Raw genomic sequence first — 14869 nt, 5'->3', positions numbered from 1 at the left:
CTTGAACATCAGCAAGTTCACGGTTCACATATTGCTGAAGCCTGGCTTGGAGAATTTTGAGCATTACTTTACTAGCGTGTGAGAGGAGTGCAATTGTGCGGTAGTTTGAGCATTCTTTGGCATTGCCTTTCTTTGGGATTGGAATGAAAACTGACCTTTTCCAGATTAGATTAGATACATTTAAAAAAGGGCTTTGCTGGTAGCTCAGATGGTAAAGAGTCTGCCTGCAGTGTAGGAGACCTGGGTTTGATCCCTTGGTTGGAAAGATGCCCTAGAGAAGGGAGTGGCAACCCACTCCAGTATTGCCTGGAGAATGCAAATGGACTGAAGAACCTGGTGGACTACAGTCCATGGTCACAAAGATTTGGACAGGACTGAGTGACTAACACACACTAAAAAGAAAATTTGCCCTCGCAATCTGTTGGTGGTGCACTCAGACTTTGATATGAGTCGTAAACTGGATAGAGATCTCATTAGAGGTTCAATGCTCCTTTTGCTTTAAATAAAAGCTTATAAAGAGCAGAGTGTGAGAACACAGAGATAGTGGGGTAGTGGCAGGTTTTCTCATTGCTACTTGATTTTGGGGGCGGGTAGCAACTACACAGTGTTTTCAGAGTTTTCAACCTGATGATACTGAAATTATTTCATATCTTTTCAAATGCCATCCCACCCCTCAGACCACGTTCAGTCCTCCAATCTATGCTTTTGTAATTTCTTACAAGTGTAATGAATATATTGGACTAGAAGTCCCTGAGGGCAGAGTTGATGTCCATCTAATTGACTTTGGACTCATCGGTGGCCAGCGCTGACCTGGAACAGGAGTGCTCAACAGAAAGACGAATGAATTAGACTTTAGAGCTGACTGAAGCTGGAACTTGATCTGTATGCAAATTACCTATTTGTTGGGTTAAGAGACCCATTTTGTACTCCTGCCTCCCATGTGACTTCTGACTATCTTTACCCACTGAAAGAGTGTTCACATGGCATATAAAAAAACTTTCATGAGTAAGATATTGGGGAAATAAATCTCATGTAGTAAAACAGAGGTTGGCAAGCTTCTTTTTGTAAAGAGCCAAAAGTAAGTATTTTAGGCTTTTTGGGAATTGGGTTTTTGTCACACCTACTCAGTTACTGCCCTTGTAACATGAGAGCAGCCTTAGATAATAGGCAGAGGAATGAGCATTGGCTGTATTCCCGTCAGACTGCATCTACAGACATAAATGTGAATTTCATATAGCTTTCACATGTCACAAAATATTATTCTTTAAGGAAAAATTTCCCAAATGTTTAACAATGTGAAGTCATTTTAAACTCACTGGCTAGTACCAAAAACAGGTGGTCTTGTACAAAAAAACAGACTGGATCTGATCTTGCCTGCTGGCCACAGTTGGGTATGTCCTGCACTAAAGTAAAATAACTAGTACCAAAGTAAAAACTTTGTTGGGAAAAAAATGGCATTTTTGCTTTATAGCTTTCCTATGTAGCTAACCGCTGAAATAAGAGACAAAGGAGCTTTTTTTGGTACCACTTCTTTTTAAGTATGCATGCATGCTTGCCTCTGTGTCCACATAGGTCTGTGGTAGAAGGACTGAGTTTTCAGATTGTGTTTGGTATATTTTCTGAGCCACTTGGGATGGTGAAAGGGAATTGTAGAAAATACAGTACGATCCCAGTTTTTTTTTAAGCACATTATGCAAAAATGTATTTTATATATGCTTGTAAACAGTTCTGGAAGGTATTTAGTAAATGATAATGGGTTATTGGTGAGAATTGAGAGCGCGACTGATGAAGGGGCAGTACTTGACTTTTTTCTGAATTATTTACTTGAAAATGAGAATGATCCTTGTATGAGTTGTGGAATTAAAAGTAAGTGTTTGATTTTTAGAAACATATTCATGAAAAAGTGAATGCCACCTGCTTCTGTGAATCTGCAAATACAGTTCGTCTGTGATTTTAATGACATTGCAATCTTTTTATATACATCCTTCTGGAAATACTTTTGGGAAGTCCGTTCATCTATGAGAGAATTGATAGATAGGAAGTGTTTAGATTTTGTGGGAGCAAGCATGTCTTCTCGGGGGATGCTGGTAATTAAAATAACATGAAAGTACAGTAAAATCCCACAATCTACTCTACTGTGGGTCCAGGGCATACACTTGGTTTCATAACACATTTCTCACTAACACACAAAAGACCTTGAAAGCAGGTGGTGTCTTGGTCCCCTGATACCAATGTGTTTTAATAAGGTTCCACTAGATTTTCAAAGTCTTTGGTTAAATTGGAACTGACATTTATGGTAATTAGCCAGGTTTGGAAGCTTGAAACAGGTAAAATTGAATTACAGTGGGTTCCAAATTATGTTTATTTTCAAAATGATGGCTCTGAAGAATATTTGGTTCCATTTGTCGGTTATTTCCTATCTTGCTACTTCTCCCTTTCTTTTCCCTGCTGGTTGTGTTAATCTGGTAATCTGAAATCTTTTTGTCTGCCCGTATGTAATGTGATAGGATGTTTTCCTGTGGTCCATCTGTCTCCTACAGGAGGTGAAAGTGCTTTTCAGAAATGGCTTGAGTTGATGTTATTAATCTTTATAAGCAGAGAAATTCCTTGAATAATTAAATAGCCAAATGGCAAGAGGGGGTCTTGGTATGAAAATAATATTTTCTGTCAGCTTTAAAAATCACAGCAGGGCCAGGCTTTCATCCATGTAACTCAAATATCAAAATACTGGATGTTTATTCTCTTTTATACAGGTTTTTCTATTTTGTACCACCTAAAGGTAATGTGGAAACATTTAGAAAATATGCATTTACTTTTTTTCTTCTGTTAAAATAAAAAAGCACACAATGAACTAGCCAGCAAAAAGAAAGCCTTTCTTTTACCCTGAAGCAACAGATGCTGCCTTTGACCTTGGGATTTAAGGGCAAATCTATTCTTGTTTACATGTCTTGAATTTCTTGGATTTGCCAGTATGAAGGCAGCAGTTGGGAATGAGTGGTTTTGAAAGTATATGAATGATTTTTTTTTTTTAATTAGTCTGCACAGCTGTTGTTAAAGAAATGGTTGTTCTCTTCTCTCCTTTTATTTCACTACGGTACAGTTTTAAAAATTATTTTTATTATTTTGTTTTCTTTCCTAATTTTAATTGGAATGATCCTAGTTACAAGTGTCACAGCCTCTGATCTTGTATCTGATACTTGCTTCCTGGTGAAGCTGCCTGTAGAGTCTGACATGTCATTTGGTCCTCCATGTTGGACAAAGACATGCAGCCAGTCCTGTTTAGGCAAACCAACAATAATGAGAAAATTAATAACCAAATATGTTTCTTCTTTCTAACACAACCTCTTTAAAATGCCATTTGCTTGCCCTATCTTTTGGAAAGTTATTTACAAAGGTGACAAGGCCTTTAAAAAATGTGAGGACCAGGTAAAATTACTCTGCGTGGTGTCCGCCCACTTGGGATTAATATTATTTCATTGGAAGACTACTAACAAGTTTCTTGTTGTTGTTGTTCAAATCAAAAAAATAGATATGCATTAAGTATTTTTGCTTCATTTTTCATGAATCACACATTTGAGAAGGAAATCTTGATGATAAGAAACTCTTACCTTTGAACCACAAATAGTGACTATATCCTTTCAGATAGTACTGAAATCAGAAATACTTTTTCCCTGTAAGTGTCATAAAACTTAATCATATCTCTTTTCTCATTACATTTTCAACCTGAGGAAGTTGATGGTGATACAGGTAAATCAATTTCTTTTTTTCCCTTAATATATAATTTTACTGAATTTTTATCATCTTCTGGATTTAACTCTTTATTTGTGGATCTTTAAAGTCCCTTGGGCTTCCCTGATAGCTCAGTTGGTAAAGAACCAGGAAGGTCTGCAATGCAGGAGACCCCGATTTCATTCTTGGGTTGGGAAGATCCGCTGGAGAAAGGATAGGCTAAACTCCAGTATTCTTGGGCTTCCCTGGTGGCTCAGCTGGTAAAGAATCCACCTGCAATGCAATGACCTGCCCTTCTTCAGGGGATCTACCCCATCCAGGGATTGAACCAATATCTCCTGAGTTCCATCCCTGGGTTGGGAGGATCCCCTGGAGAAGGGAAAGGCTGCCCACTCCAGTATTCTGGTCTAGAGAATTCCATGGACTATATAGTCCGTGGGGTTGCAAAGAGTCGGACACAACTGAGCGACTTTCACTTTCAAAATCCTTAATAGCAGTTTATATGATTCTATTACTGACTCTATAGACAAAAGACAAGACACATTAGAATGTCATCATGGATATTTAACTAGTGAGTTAAAATCAGAACATCTTTGTTCTGTTTAGCACTGCCTGCTAATTATAGAACAGGTAAGCTACTCAGGTATAATAGGCCAATGTGGAAGAAGCCAAGGGGCTCATAGAAGGCCCCCTTTCCTTTGACTTGATCATTAATGTGTGTATATGTGCTAAATCGTTTCAGTCATGTCCAACTCTTTGTGACTCTATGGACCATAATCTGCCAGGCTCCTCTGTCCATGGGATTCTGTAGGCAAAGATACTGGAGTGGGTTGACATGCCCTTCTCCAGGGGATCTACCCCATCCAGGGATTGAACCAATGTCTCTTATGTCTCCTGCATTGGCAGACAGGTTCTGTACCACTAGTGCCACCTGGGAAGCCCTGATCAGTAATAAGAGAAGAAATATACCAAGGAGGTCAACTTCTTCTGGGAATGAGGTTCTTTTGCAGGCACTGGCCATCAAATACTGAGTATACTTCATGACTGTCCTTTCTGATGCTTTCAGAGTCATTTTATTAAGCGTCTCAGGATCTCTCCAAATTCCTCTAAGAATAAATGTTTGAAATTTCAGTAGAAACCTACTTCCCTGGTAAGCAGACACTTAAGACATCCTGCCTTCTTAAGTTGATGCTTCTGGAAGACATCAGTGGAATATATATTAGAGTAGTTAGCACATCATGATCATGTGTGTGTGTGCTAAGTCATGTCTGACTCTTTGCCACCCTATGGACTGTAGCCTGACAGGCTCCTCTGTCCATGGGATTCCCAGGCAAGAATACTGGAGTGGGTTGCCATTTCCTCCTTCATGGGATCCTCCCTACCCAGGGATCAAATATACAACAAGGTGATTATAACCTTCTGGAGAATTTCTTGATGATCTTTTTTAGGGCATTTTCCTTGTTAACTTCTGGTACCTTAAAAAGGTCCCAATGCTTTTCATTGACTCTCTTGAGAAACTGAAGCTTTGAAGAGGTTTTAAGAAACTTGATTCTTTAATCAAATATTCAGAAGTCCATTTTATTGGTTCAGGAATCCAAGATGGACACTTAGAATTTGTTTATCCAAGCAACTAATTACTTAGTCAGCCGACCAACTAGTCAACCAACCAACCAAGTTCGCTGAATATCTTGCCCTAGAACTCTTTCCTAAAATCTTCCCAAAACTTTTTATCAACAATTCCAAGAAAGGATGGTAAAGGTGTCTTTTATAAACTATAACAGTTAAACTTGTAAATTTGTCAGTAATGGGAAGAACATTATCTGTCATATTAACATGTCTTTATGCTAATTTTTTTCTAGACTATGGTTAGAGATCAACTGTGGGGAATTTCTGCCCAACAGTGATAACATTTTCTAAAAAATTACAGAATGTTGTCCATTCTATAATTCTATAAAATTCTAAAGTAAATAAGGATAAAGTATTCCTCAAGATAGAATTTATTTCCTTTTATTTTTACCTGTATTTTTTTAACATAATGAGTCTAGTATAAATATTCTTTTATACTCATATTATTGATATATTTGTAGGTAGAGTGTTAATTTTTGCAGTCTACTGGAATGAAATATATTGCATAAATGCTTGAAATAAGATGTCTTAATTTGAGAATTTATAAAAGAAGCCTAGTGCATTTTAGAAGTTGGTTTTTCAGTTGTTTTTTTTTTTAATCTTTTGGCAAAAGGATACAGTCCATAGGCCATGTGAGAAAATGCAGTTTAAAAATAATTATCTTTGAAAGGTTATTCTCGGTCTGTCTTAATTTAAGAACATGGTTAGGAGTTTTAAGAGAATGGGTTAGTACAGGAAATTTACAATATTTCCTAATAGGAACTAAACTATACATAAAATGGGAATTGATTTTTTAAAATTTTTGCTTTGGATTTCTCTAAAACTTTCTATGCCCACCTAAACTGATCCTTTCTAAACAGAAATTTAGGAACATTAGTACCTAAAAATCTATATTTTGGAAAATGACATCTTGGACTTAGTATTTAGGATGTATGTGTTTTGCATATGTTTAAATTATCCTTGTGTTTTGACTGGACATTAAATGATTGAGATACTCATAGTAAGTAATTACACAGATTGTCTTACAAGATTGGAGTACAGTGGCTAACCTGTTTCCAAAGGTATCTTAGTCCTTTCATAAGACTAGGTTTAGGCCAAACCAAGTAGTAGGAAAAAGCATAGGTTTCATTAATAGATTAAGACAGATGTAGCTCAAACCTAAGCCTCTTGTTAATTAGCTATTTAACTTTGTGCAAGGTATTTAAGTGCCCTTAAGCTCAGGAATTATATACTTTCCAAGTGTCAGGCACTGTACTAGGAATAAACAAGCACCCTTTCTTTTCTTTGGAAGGTTACTGTTCAGTGGGAGAGGTAAACTCACTCATATATGTAACTTTAATATATGTAGTGGGTGTGCTTAAGGTTGAGACCCTCCTGCCTGGCAGCTTATGTTAATTGGACACCTATATGCTTGCACAGTGCTAGGACTTAAATACCAGCATGAGACATAACACAGTCCTGACTGTGCTGGTGTCTTATAGCCTAAATAACAAGAGATGACTATCAATGAGTAATTCTGGGGCCTACCTGGTAGGGTTTGTGAGACTGAAATAAATTTTCTTTCTTCTTCATGCCACTTCCACTCTGCTCACAAGGCCCTCCCCATGCACCCGGTGTCCCATTTACCTAACCAGAACTTGCTGGCTGGGGCAGATTCCCTGTGGGTAGCTATTTATCTCGATTAACAGTTCCATATCATGAATTCCTTTATAAGGTGAGTGTATGGTTGAGTACTTCTTTCTAAGAATGTTTGTATTGTTTTCAAAGACCTCTGGAGGCATCAAGAACATAAATAAATATCTCTTCATTTGGCAGAGTTTCTGCCACTGAACAGATCTCCTTGGATAACTGGGGTATCTCCTTCAGGCCCCACTCTAATGGGGCTTGGCTACTCTCCAGATGTCAGTGGGGTCCTTGGTGCTTCATGGAGATAACAACAGATGGTAACCCTGCTACGTCCTCAGATGTGAGCGTTATTGGCCTGTGGGCTTGCCAAGCCCTAATGCAGGAAAAAGAAAAAGAAATTAGCCTTGATTCAGAAGTTGGAATGCTTTGCTACAGGTGAAATGAATTATTTCTTTGATAGACAGTCCATCTTCCCCTGGCTTTCAGTTCCAGGTTATTGTCCTGAGAAAAGGTTTAGGAACTGTGCATCCATGCGTGCATGCTAAGTCAGTTCAGTCCTGTCTGACTCTTTGTGACCTTGTGGGCTGCAGCTTGCCAGGCTCCGTCTGTCCGTGGGATTTTCTAGGCAAGAATGCTGGAGTGGGTTGCCATGCCCTGCTCCAGGGCATCTTCCTGACCCAGGGATTGAACCTGCATCTCTTACATCTCCTGCATTGGTAGGTGGGTTCTTTACCCACTAGTGTCACCTGGGAAGCCCTTAAGAAGTATGCTGCTGCTGCTGCTGCTAAGTCGCGTCAGTCGTGTCCGACTCTGTGTGACCCCATAGACGGCAGCCCACCAGGCTTCCGCGTCCCTGGGATTCTCCAGGCAAGAACACTGGAGTGGGTTGCCATTTCCTTCTCCAATGCATGAAAGTGGAAAGTGAAAGTGAAGTCGCTCAGTCGTGTCCGACTCTAGCGACCCCATGGACTACAGCCTACCAGGCTCCTCCATCCATGGGATTTTCCAGGCAAAAGTACTGGAGTGGGCTGCCATTGCCTTCTCCGCTTAAGAAGTATGACATCATCCTATTAAGTACTTCTCAGATATAATCTTTTAATTATGCTATATAATTAATTATATAATGTATATAATAAAATGGCATATATGATGTGATAATAACTATAAAATGTAATCACTTGTGTATAATTCTTGTTTCTTTAGGCAAATAAATACATAGTAGATGCACAGTTAAATACAAAATACTCCTTGTAGTAATATAAGAACTATCACTTAAGAGGATAAAGAAGGAACATGAACATGAATCGTTTCTATATATTTTTTCCTTTTATTTTTAATTTTATATTTTTTTTTCAGGTTTTAAAACTTTTTATTTGCATATTAAAAAAATTGTGCATTCCAATAATTAAAATCATTTGAACAACAAAAAAAAATGGCACTCTGATTAAACTGCATTTTACAGCCCGCAGAACACCTTGGACCAGCTTTTTACTCTAGATTTCACTGTCGTCCCACCCAGCTTCCTCCTTCACCAACATGCAAGTTCTTTTCCTTCCCTGCCAGCCATACAGGCAGATGGGAGAGGCAGGCGCGGCCTACGTTGTCAGTAGTTCTCCATTCTTTGATGTGAAAAGGGGTAGCACAGTCATTTAAACTCGATCCAACCTCTTTGCATCTTACAAAGTTAAACAGCTAAAAGAAGTTAAGAAGGCAATGCTTGTGGAATGTACAGTGCATACTGGCGGCGCACGCTTCATTACGACTCGCCTGCTTGCTTCTCCTGTTCAATCGTTTCTTTCGAAGGCAGTGGATTTTTCTCTTGCGTTTCCGTTTTCTTCAACTTCGATTTATCGAACTTCTCAATCTTAGCCATATCGGGTTTGTCAGACATGGTTGCAGAGGGCGTGGAGCGAACTGCGAGCGAGTGAAGTCGAATCTGCGCTGTGGCCGCCGCGAGTGCCCAATTTTATATTTTTAAAACTAAAAAAATGTTTTATTTTTTTCCTTCTGAAGCACAGGTAGGATTGCATCATCTTCCTTCTCAACAAAGATCAGTGGCAACTGCACTCAGACCAGTCTGTGCTCAAAGTCCTCTATGAGCTGCTTTTCATCCCAAGTATTTTCACATTTTTTAGGTACCCTTTGCTCCAGCTTAATTGGTCTATTAACTGTTCCCCCCAAAAACTGTAGATTAACTGCTTTATACCTGTTTGCTCATACTGTTTGGTCAGCAGAGAATACCTTTTATTCCTTACCTATTTATGAGCTCCTACTAATCCCGCAAGACTGAGTTCAATCTTTCTTGAAATCTTCTACCATCCTACTAATCAGAATCAATTATTTCGTCCTCTCTGTTCCTCACTGTGGATCTGTTGTGTGTATCACTATTACATGCATAGGCCTTTGTCATTCCTGCTTGTATTTAATCAATTCATTCACTCATCCATCCATCCATCCATTCATTCAAAAATTATTTATTAAATGCTTAGTGGCAATCTACAAGGAGATGGGAATGTAATGGGAAGCAGAAAACAGATATGGTGCCTGTGCTCTGGGAGCTTACAGTCTTCAGCCAGGGATGGGCAGAAAGGGCACAGTGAAACCCACAGAGCTAAAACCATAACTGCCAATACGAGCAAGGGAGATAGAGAGATCTGTAAATCTCTGTCTCTCTAGGCTGTAACCTCCTTAACATTAGTGATAGCCTCTTGCTTGGCAGAAAAGGTGGTAAGATAATCCAACTGTGACCCTACAGTGGGGGTACATGCTCTCTGTTGTGGTTGAATTGTGTCTCCCCAAAAGATGTGTGAAAGTTCTAACCCCCCAGTATCTACGAGTACAACTTTAGAAGAACATAGGGTCTTTGCAGATGTAATCAAATTAAGTTGCAGTCATACCTGATAAGGGTGGGCTATAATCCAGTATGTGCTTAGTTGCTCAGTCATGTCTGACTCTTTGCAGCCCCATGGACTGTAGCCCATCAGGCTCCTCTTTCCATGGGAATGCTCCAGGCACAAATACTGGAGTGGGTTGCCATGCCCTCCTCCAGGGGATCTTCCCAACCCAGGGATCAAACCCGTGTCTCCAGCACTGCAGGTGGATTCTTTACATCTGAGTCACCAGGGAAGCCCATAATACAATATAGCTGCTGTCCAATAAGAGGAGAAAAGACACAGATAGAAAAGAGAATGCTATGTGAAGACAGGAGGGAGGGAGAGATTGGAGTGGTGAGTTTACAAGTCACAGAATGCAGCACCCACCCAAATGTGGAGGAGAGACAAGAATCAGATTCTCCCTCAGAGCCTCCAGAAGGAACCAGCTCTGATGACACATGGGTTTTGTACTCCATCCTCCAGAACTGTGAGAGAATAAATTTCTGTTGTTTTAGACCACCCAGTTTGAGGTAAGTTGTTATAGCAGCCCTAGGAAGTGACTGTCCTGTCCCAGAGGGAAGTTCATAGGAACTAGGGCCCAGTGTTTTCATGTTTGTATAAATGAATGGTGATGAATGATTGAATGAATGAATAGATTCTTGTCTTTATTCTCCTCAATGTTGAAAGACCAGGATGAGTTCAGGATATTTTCTCTGTTCTGCCTCTCTTTTAAGAGTGAAAAAAATGTGGATTTACAATTAACAATATCATTATCAGTTAAGGAAGGTGAAAGTGTTAGTTGCTCAGTCCTGTCCGACTCTGTGACCCCATGGACTATAGCCTGCTAGGCTCCTCTGTCCATGGGATTCTCCAGGCAAGAATATTGGAGTGAGTTGCCATTCCCTTCTCCAGGGGACCCTCCCAATTCAGGGATCAAACCCAGGTCTCCTGCATTGCAGACAGATTCTTTACCATCTGAGCCACCAGGGAAGCAGAGGCTGAACTGAAGTACTTACTTGCCCACAAGGCTCTGTCTTTAGACATAAAGCTGTGTTTTTGGTCACTGTGGCTACTGAGGGGGTTTCAAAAAGCCAAAATCACTAAATGTAGAAGTAATAACCCTTTCCCTTCTCCCTCTGAAGTAGAATCGTAGTCCTTATATCTCCAACCGTGGTTCCCCAGGCATTTTGTGTTTATCACTCTGGTTGAATGGCTCACTTTAAGATAAAGCAGCAATTACACTTCTTTTTTTGGTTGTTGTTAATGGTTGTTAGAATTTGTGTTCCATTTTATATGTTCAGAACACTTTACATTTGTTATTTGATTTTTATTTGTTATTTTTTAGTTGTTATTTTTTCATAGTCCTCAGGAATTCATGATGCTTTTTACTTGGGAAGGAAAAATAATGAAAGGATGAAGATGTGTAGTGACCATTGAAAGCTATACTAATCAGAAGTTCGTTCATCTGAGGTGCTGCCCCACCTTCTTGGCCTGTAGGCCCTTCAGCTCCTTCCGCCTCCTGAATACTCACTCTTGATCTATCACACCACCAAACTCTGTAAAGCTTCTATGACCTCTTTCAGTCTCTCATATCTCCATTTCACTTTACTATATGAAGTTTTGTCTGTGCATTTTCCCAAGTAGATTATGAGTCTTGGAAAGACAGGTAACCCAACTCCCAGTGGGCATGTAGGGACCATCTCTTGCTGCTGCTAAGTCGCTTCAGTCGTGTCCGACTCTGTGCAACCCCGTAGACGGCAGCCCACCAGGGTCCCCCGTCCCTGGGATTCTCCAGGCAAGAACACTGGAGTGGGCTGCCATTTCCTTCTCCAATGCATGAAAGTGAAAAGTGAAAGTGAAGTCGCTTCAGTCGTGTCCGACTCTTAGCGACCCTATGGACTGCAGCCTACCAGACTCCTGCATCCATGGGATTTTCCAGTGGGCTGCCATTTCCTTCTCCATCTCTTGAGAGTGATCAAATAAAGAAATCAGTGAATGAATGAAGTTCCCAGAGCTGACTTAGGCCAGGAATCCCCTGACTTTTAGCATCGATTTCCCTTTTTATATGTCTAAGACCATAACCGTGAAACTCTACAGTAAGTCCCCATGCAAATTCCAGAGGGGCAGGAACCAGATAGCTGTGCCAGCTTGAGGAACCTCCAGGTCAGCCTTTAGCTCAGCATGGATCTTCTAGTTTTGTTATTGACGAATAATTAGGTCAGCTCTTTTCACATGCTCAGTGGCTGTTAAGACCACTTCTCAGATGTGCCAGCCAAAAATCACAGGGTTATAGCCAGATGGGACAGGCCAGGTCAATTGCTTTAGCTCTTCACACAGAGAGATAAGGCTGGAGTTGAGATTCTCCTGATCTGGAAATCTCTGATGCCTGGAGCCTACAGGCTGCATTGAGGGATGAGGTTGTCATCTGACTCCAGCAGCAGGGAACACAGCAATCCCTAACCCTGGAGAGTGTGGCTCTTAGGGTGAGGGATCTGCTCCTTGTGTACATGTATTTTTCCTCATTGTTGAAATGTTGGGATCTTTTTTCTCCCACTTCTCCCTGAAGCCAGAACCCTGCTTTGAGGAACATGGCCACGTATTTATTATTTATTTCATAATACATTAACCTTTTATTATTATTAGTGAACTTTACACTATTGGAAGTATTTTTACTCTCTTATTTTACTTTCTAGGATTGATAGGTAAAGAATACAGCAGTAAGCTGTGCCTGGGACCTTCTCTGCCATTCAGCCTACATGTCCTTTGTCAAGTCACCTAATCTTGACATATTTTCTTTTAACTTTTTGTTTTACATCAGAGTATAGCTGATTAAATGGCAACCCACTCCAGTACTCTTGCCTGGAGAATCCCAGGGACGGGGGAGCCTGGTGGGCTACATACAGTTCATGGGGTCCCGAAGAGTCAGACACGACTGAGTGACTTCACTTTCACTTTTCACTCCCATGCATTGGAGAAGGAAATGGCAACCCACTCCAGTATTCTTGCCTGGAGAATCCCAGGGACGGGGGACCCTGGTGGGCTGCTGTCTATGGGGTTGCACAGAGTCGGACACGACTGAAGCTACTTAGCAGCAGCAGCATAGTTGATTTACAATGTTGTGATAATTTCAGGTGCACAGCAGAACGACTCAGCCATACATATGTATGTGTCCACTCTTCCCCAAACTCCTCTCCCATCCAGCTGCCAACATAACATTGACAGAGTTCCCACATATATACAATGGAGTATCTCTCCACATGGGCTTCCCAGGTGACTCAGTGGTAAAATATTTGCCTGCCAAGCTGGAGGATTGGAGACCCAGGCTCGATCCTTGGGTCAGGATAATCCCCTGGAGGAGAAAATGGCAAGCCACTTCAGTAGTCTTGCCTGGGAAACCCCATGAACAGAGGAACCTGGCAGGCTATAGTCCATGAGGTCCCATAGAGTTAGACACGACTTAGCGACTAAAATCACTACCACCATCTCTCCACGTTTAAAAAATACATTTCTTTATTTGACTCTGTTGAGTCTTGGTTGCGGCATGTGGGGTGAGTTGCTCCACTGGATGTGGGATCTTAGTTTCCCAATTAGGAGCTGAACCCACTTTCCCTGCAAGACAAATTCTTATCCACTGGATCACCTCTCTCCACATTTCTAATTCACAATTTTCCTAATCTTTAGAATGAGCAGGTTGAAGATCTTTAAATTCCCTTGCAGCTCTGCTGTTCTCTGATTTTTAGCTATAATGTAATTCTAGTTTTTTTTTTCCCCCTGAACTAAAATGTGGTAAACAGTACAACAAATAATGGCAAAGGTAAATTTGTCAAAATTGGACAAGCTGGAATCCTTGAAGGCAATATTCTTGTTTTGAATTTATAAACTACCTGCTGGTAAAAATCTCTTGAGTAGTTTCTAAACATTTGTATTTTTACTTCCTTCATTTTCAGAACCCTGTCTTTGTTATTGCAAAGCAGTTTCCATGAAATGTAATTTCTTATTCTGTGCACATGCAGGATCCACATGGAGAAGTGAAGCACACACAGATCTTGAGGGTCAGAAGTACATTTAATGGCACTCTGTGGTCGGTACCCTCATCTTTAAGCATTTGTAATTGCCATGGATACTCACGGAAGTGCTCACATGGGAGCTGCTGGGCTTTGGCCATAAACCAGAATTCAGGAATATGCATCTTGTGAAAGCCAAAGTAGTTAATGTTGTCAGAGACACACAGGTGATGCTGTAGAACGAATGAACTGGGAATTGTGCCATTCCTGCTGAAAAAAAAAATTGGGGCAGTTTATTAAATTTCAAGTCTGTAGATGAAAAAGACTAGTAAGTTTATTGGATATAATTTAGAAATTTGAAAATTGACAATAAAACAGGAAGGAGACCCCTGTTAAAAGACGAGTCCTGGCACAAAAGATTGAAAGCATTCAGTTGAGATTGTCTGACCCATTGGATACCCGCCAAGAACGGGGCAATTTGGACACATATGTCTTAGGTGTTTTGTGCCTGTAGTAGTTAAATCTTCTGAATGACCTTTGTTTTGGGGGTCCTGCCACAGAGCAGCTGTTCTGTATAGTCAAGCTACCGCCTTCTAATCTTTTTTTTTTTTTAATTTGAAAATGGAAATATTAAAATGCTATCTACATACAGTTACATAGATCTTTCTTACTAGAAAAATAACATTTTCTGATAATTTTGGATAAAGAAGAAAAATACAGAAGGAATGCACAATTGGTAACCCCACTATCCAGGTATAATCTATTAACCTTTTGATGTATTTCCTTCCAGTCTTTTTTAAAAACATATTTTAAGTGTAGCACATTTCCTGTGGTGCATACGTTTTAAAAATCAGACATGCCTTTTGATCTGGAGCAGCCTTTGGGGACAGCTGAGGGCATGCAGGTCACGGTGACAGAGCGCCTCTGCTCCCTCTTCCTTTCCCCACGGCCCAGTGGGTGGCGGGTGGGCAGGCAGCTTCCTGAGGGAAGGGCTCAATTCATGTAGAGTCC

General features: G+C 40.4%; 1 protein-coding gene and 1 pseudogene across 8 annotated transcripts in view; one reads left to right on the top strand and one right to left on the bottom strand.

Annotated features, from left to right (window-relative positions):
- TNIK (TRAF2 and NCK interacting kinase) overlaps positions 1 to 14869 on the top strand; it is a 407321-nt gene that overhangs the window by 128753 nt on the left and 263699 nt on the right. The window lies entirely within an intron of this gene.
- LOC104985197 lies at positions 8326 to 8941 on the bottom strand (annotated as a pseudogene). Its single transcript, XR_824856.1, has one exon. The product of XR_824856.1 is annotated as a thymosin beta-4 pseudogene (transcript).

The sequence above is a fragment of the Bison bison genome, unplaced genomic scaffold (assembly GCF_000754665.1).
Source record: "Bison bison bison isolate TAMUID 2011002044 unplaced genomic scaffold, Bison_UMD1.0 scf7180017864040, whole genome shotgun sequence".
Taxonomy (NCBI): Eukaryota; Metazoa; Chordata; class Mammalia; order Artiodactyla; family Bovidae; genus Bison; species Bison bison.
The sequence above is the reverse complement of the archived record's forward strand: the minus strand, read 5'-3'. Positions and strand labels throughout refer to the sequence as shown.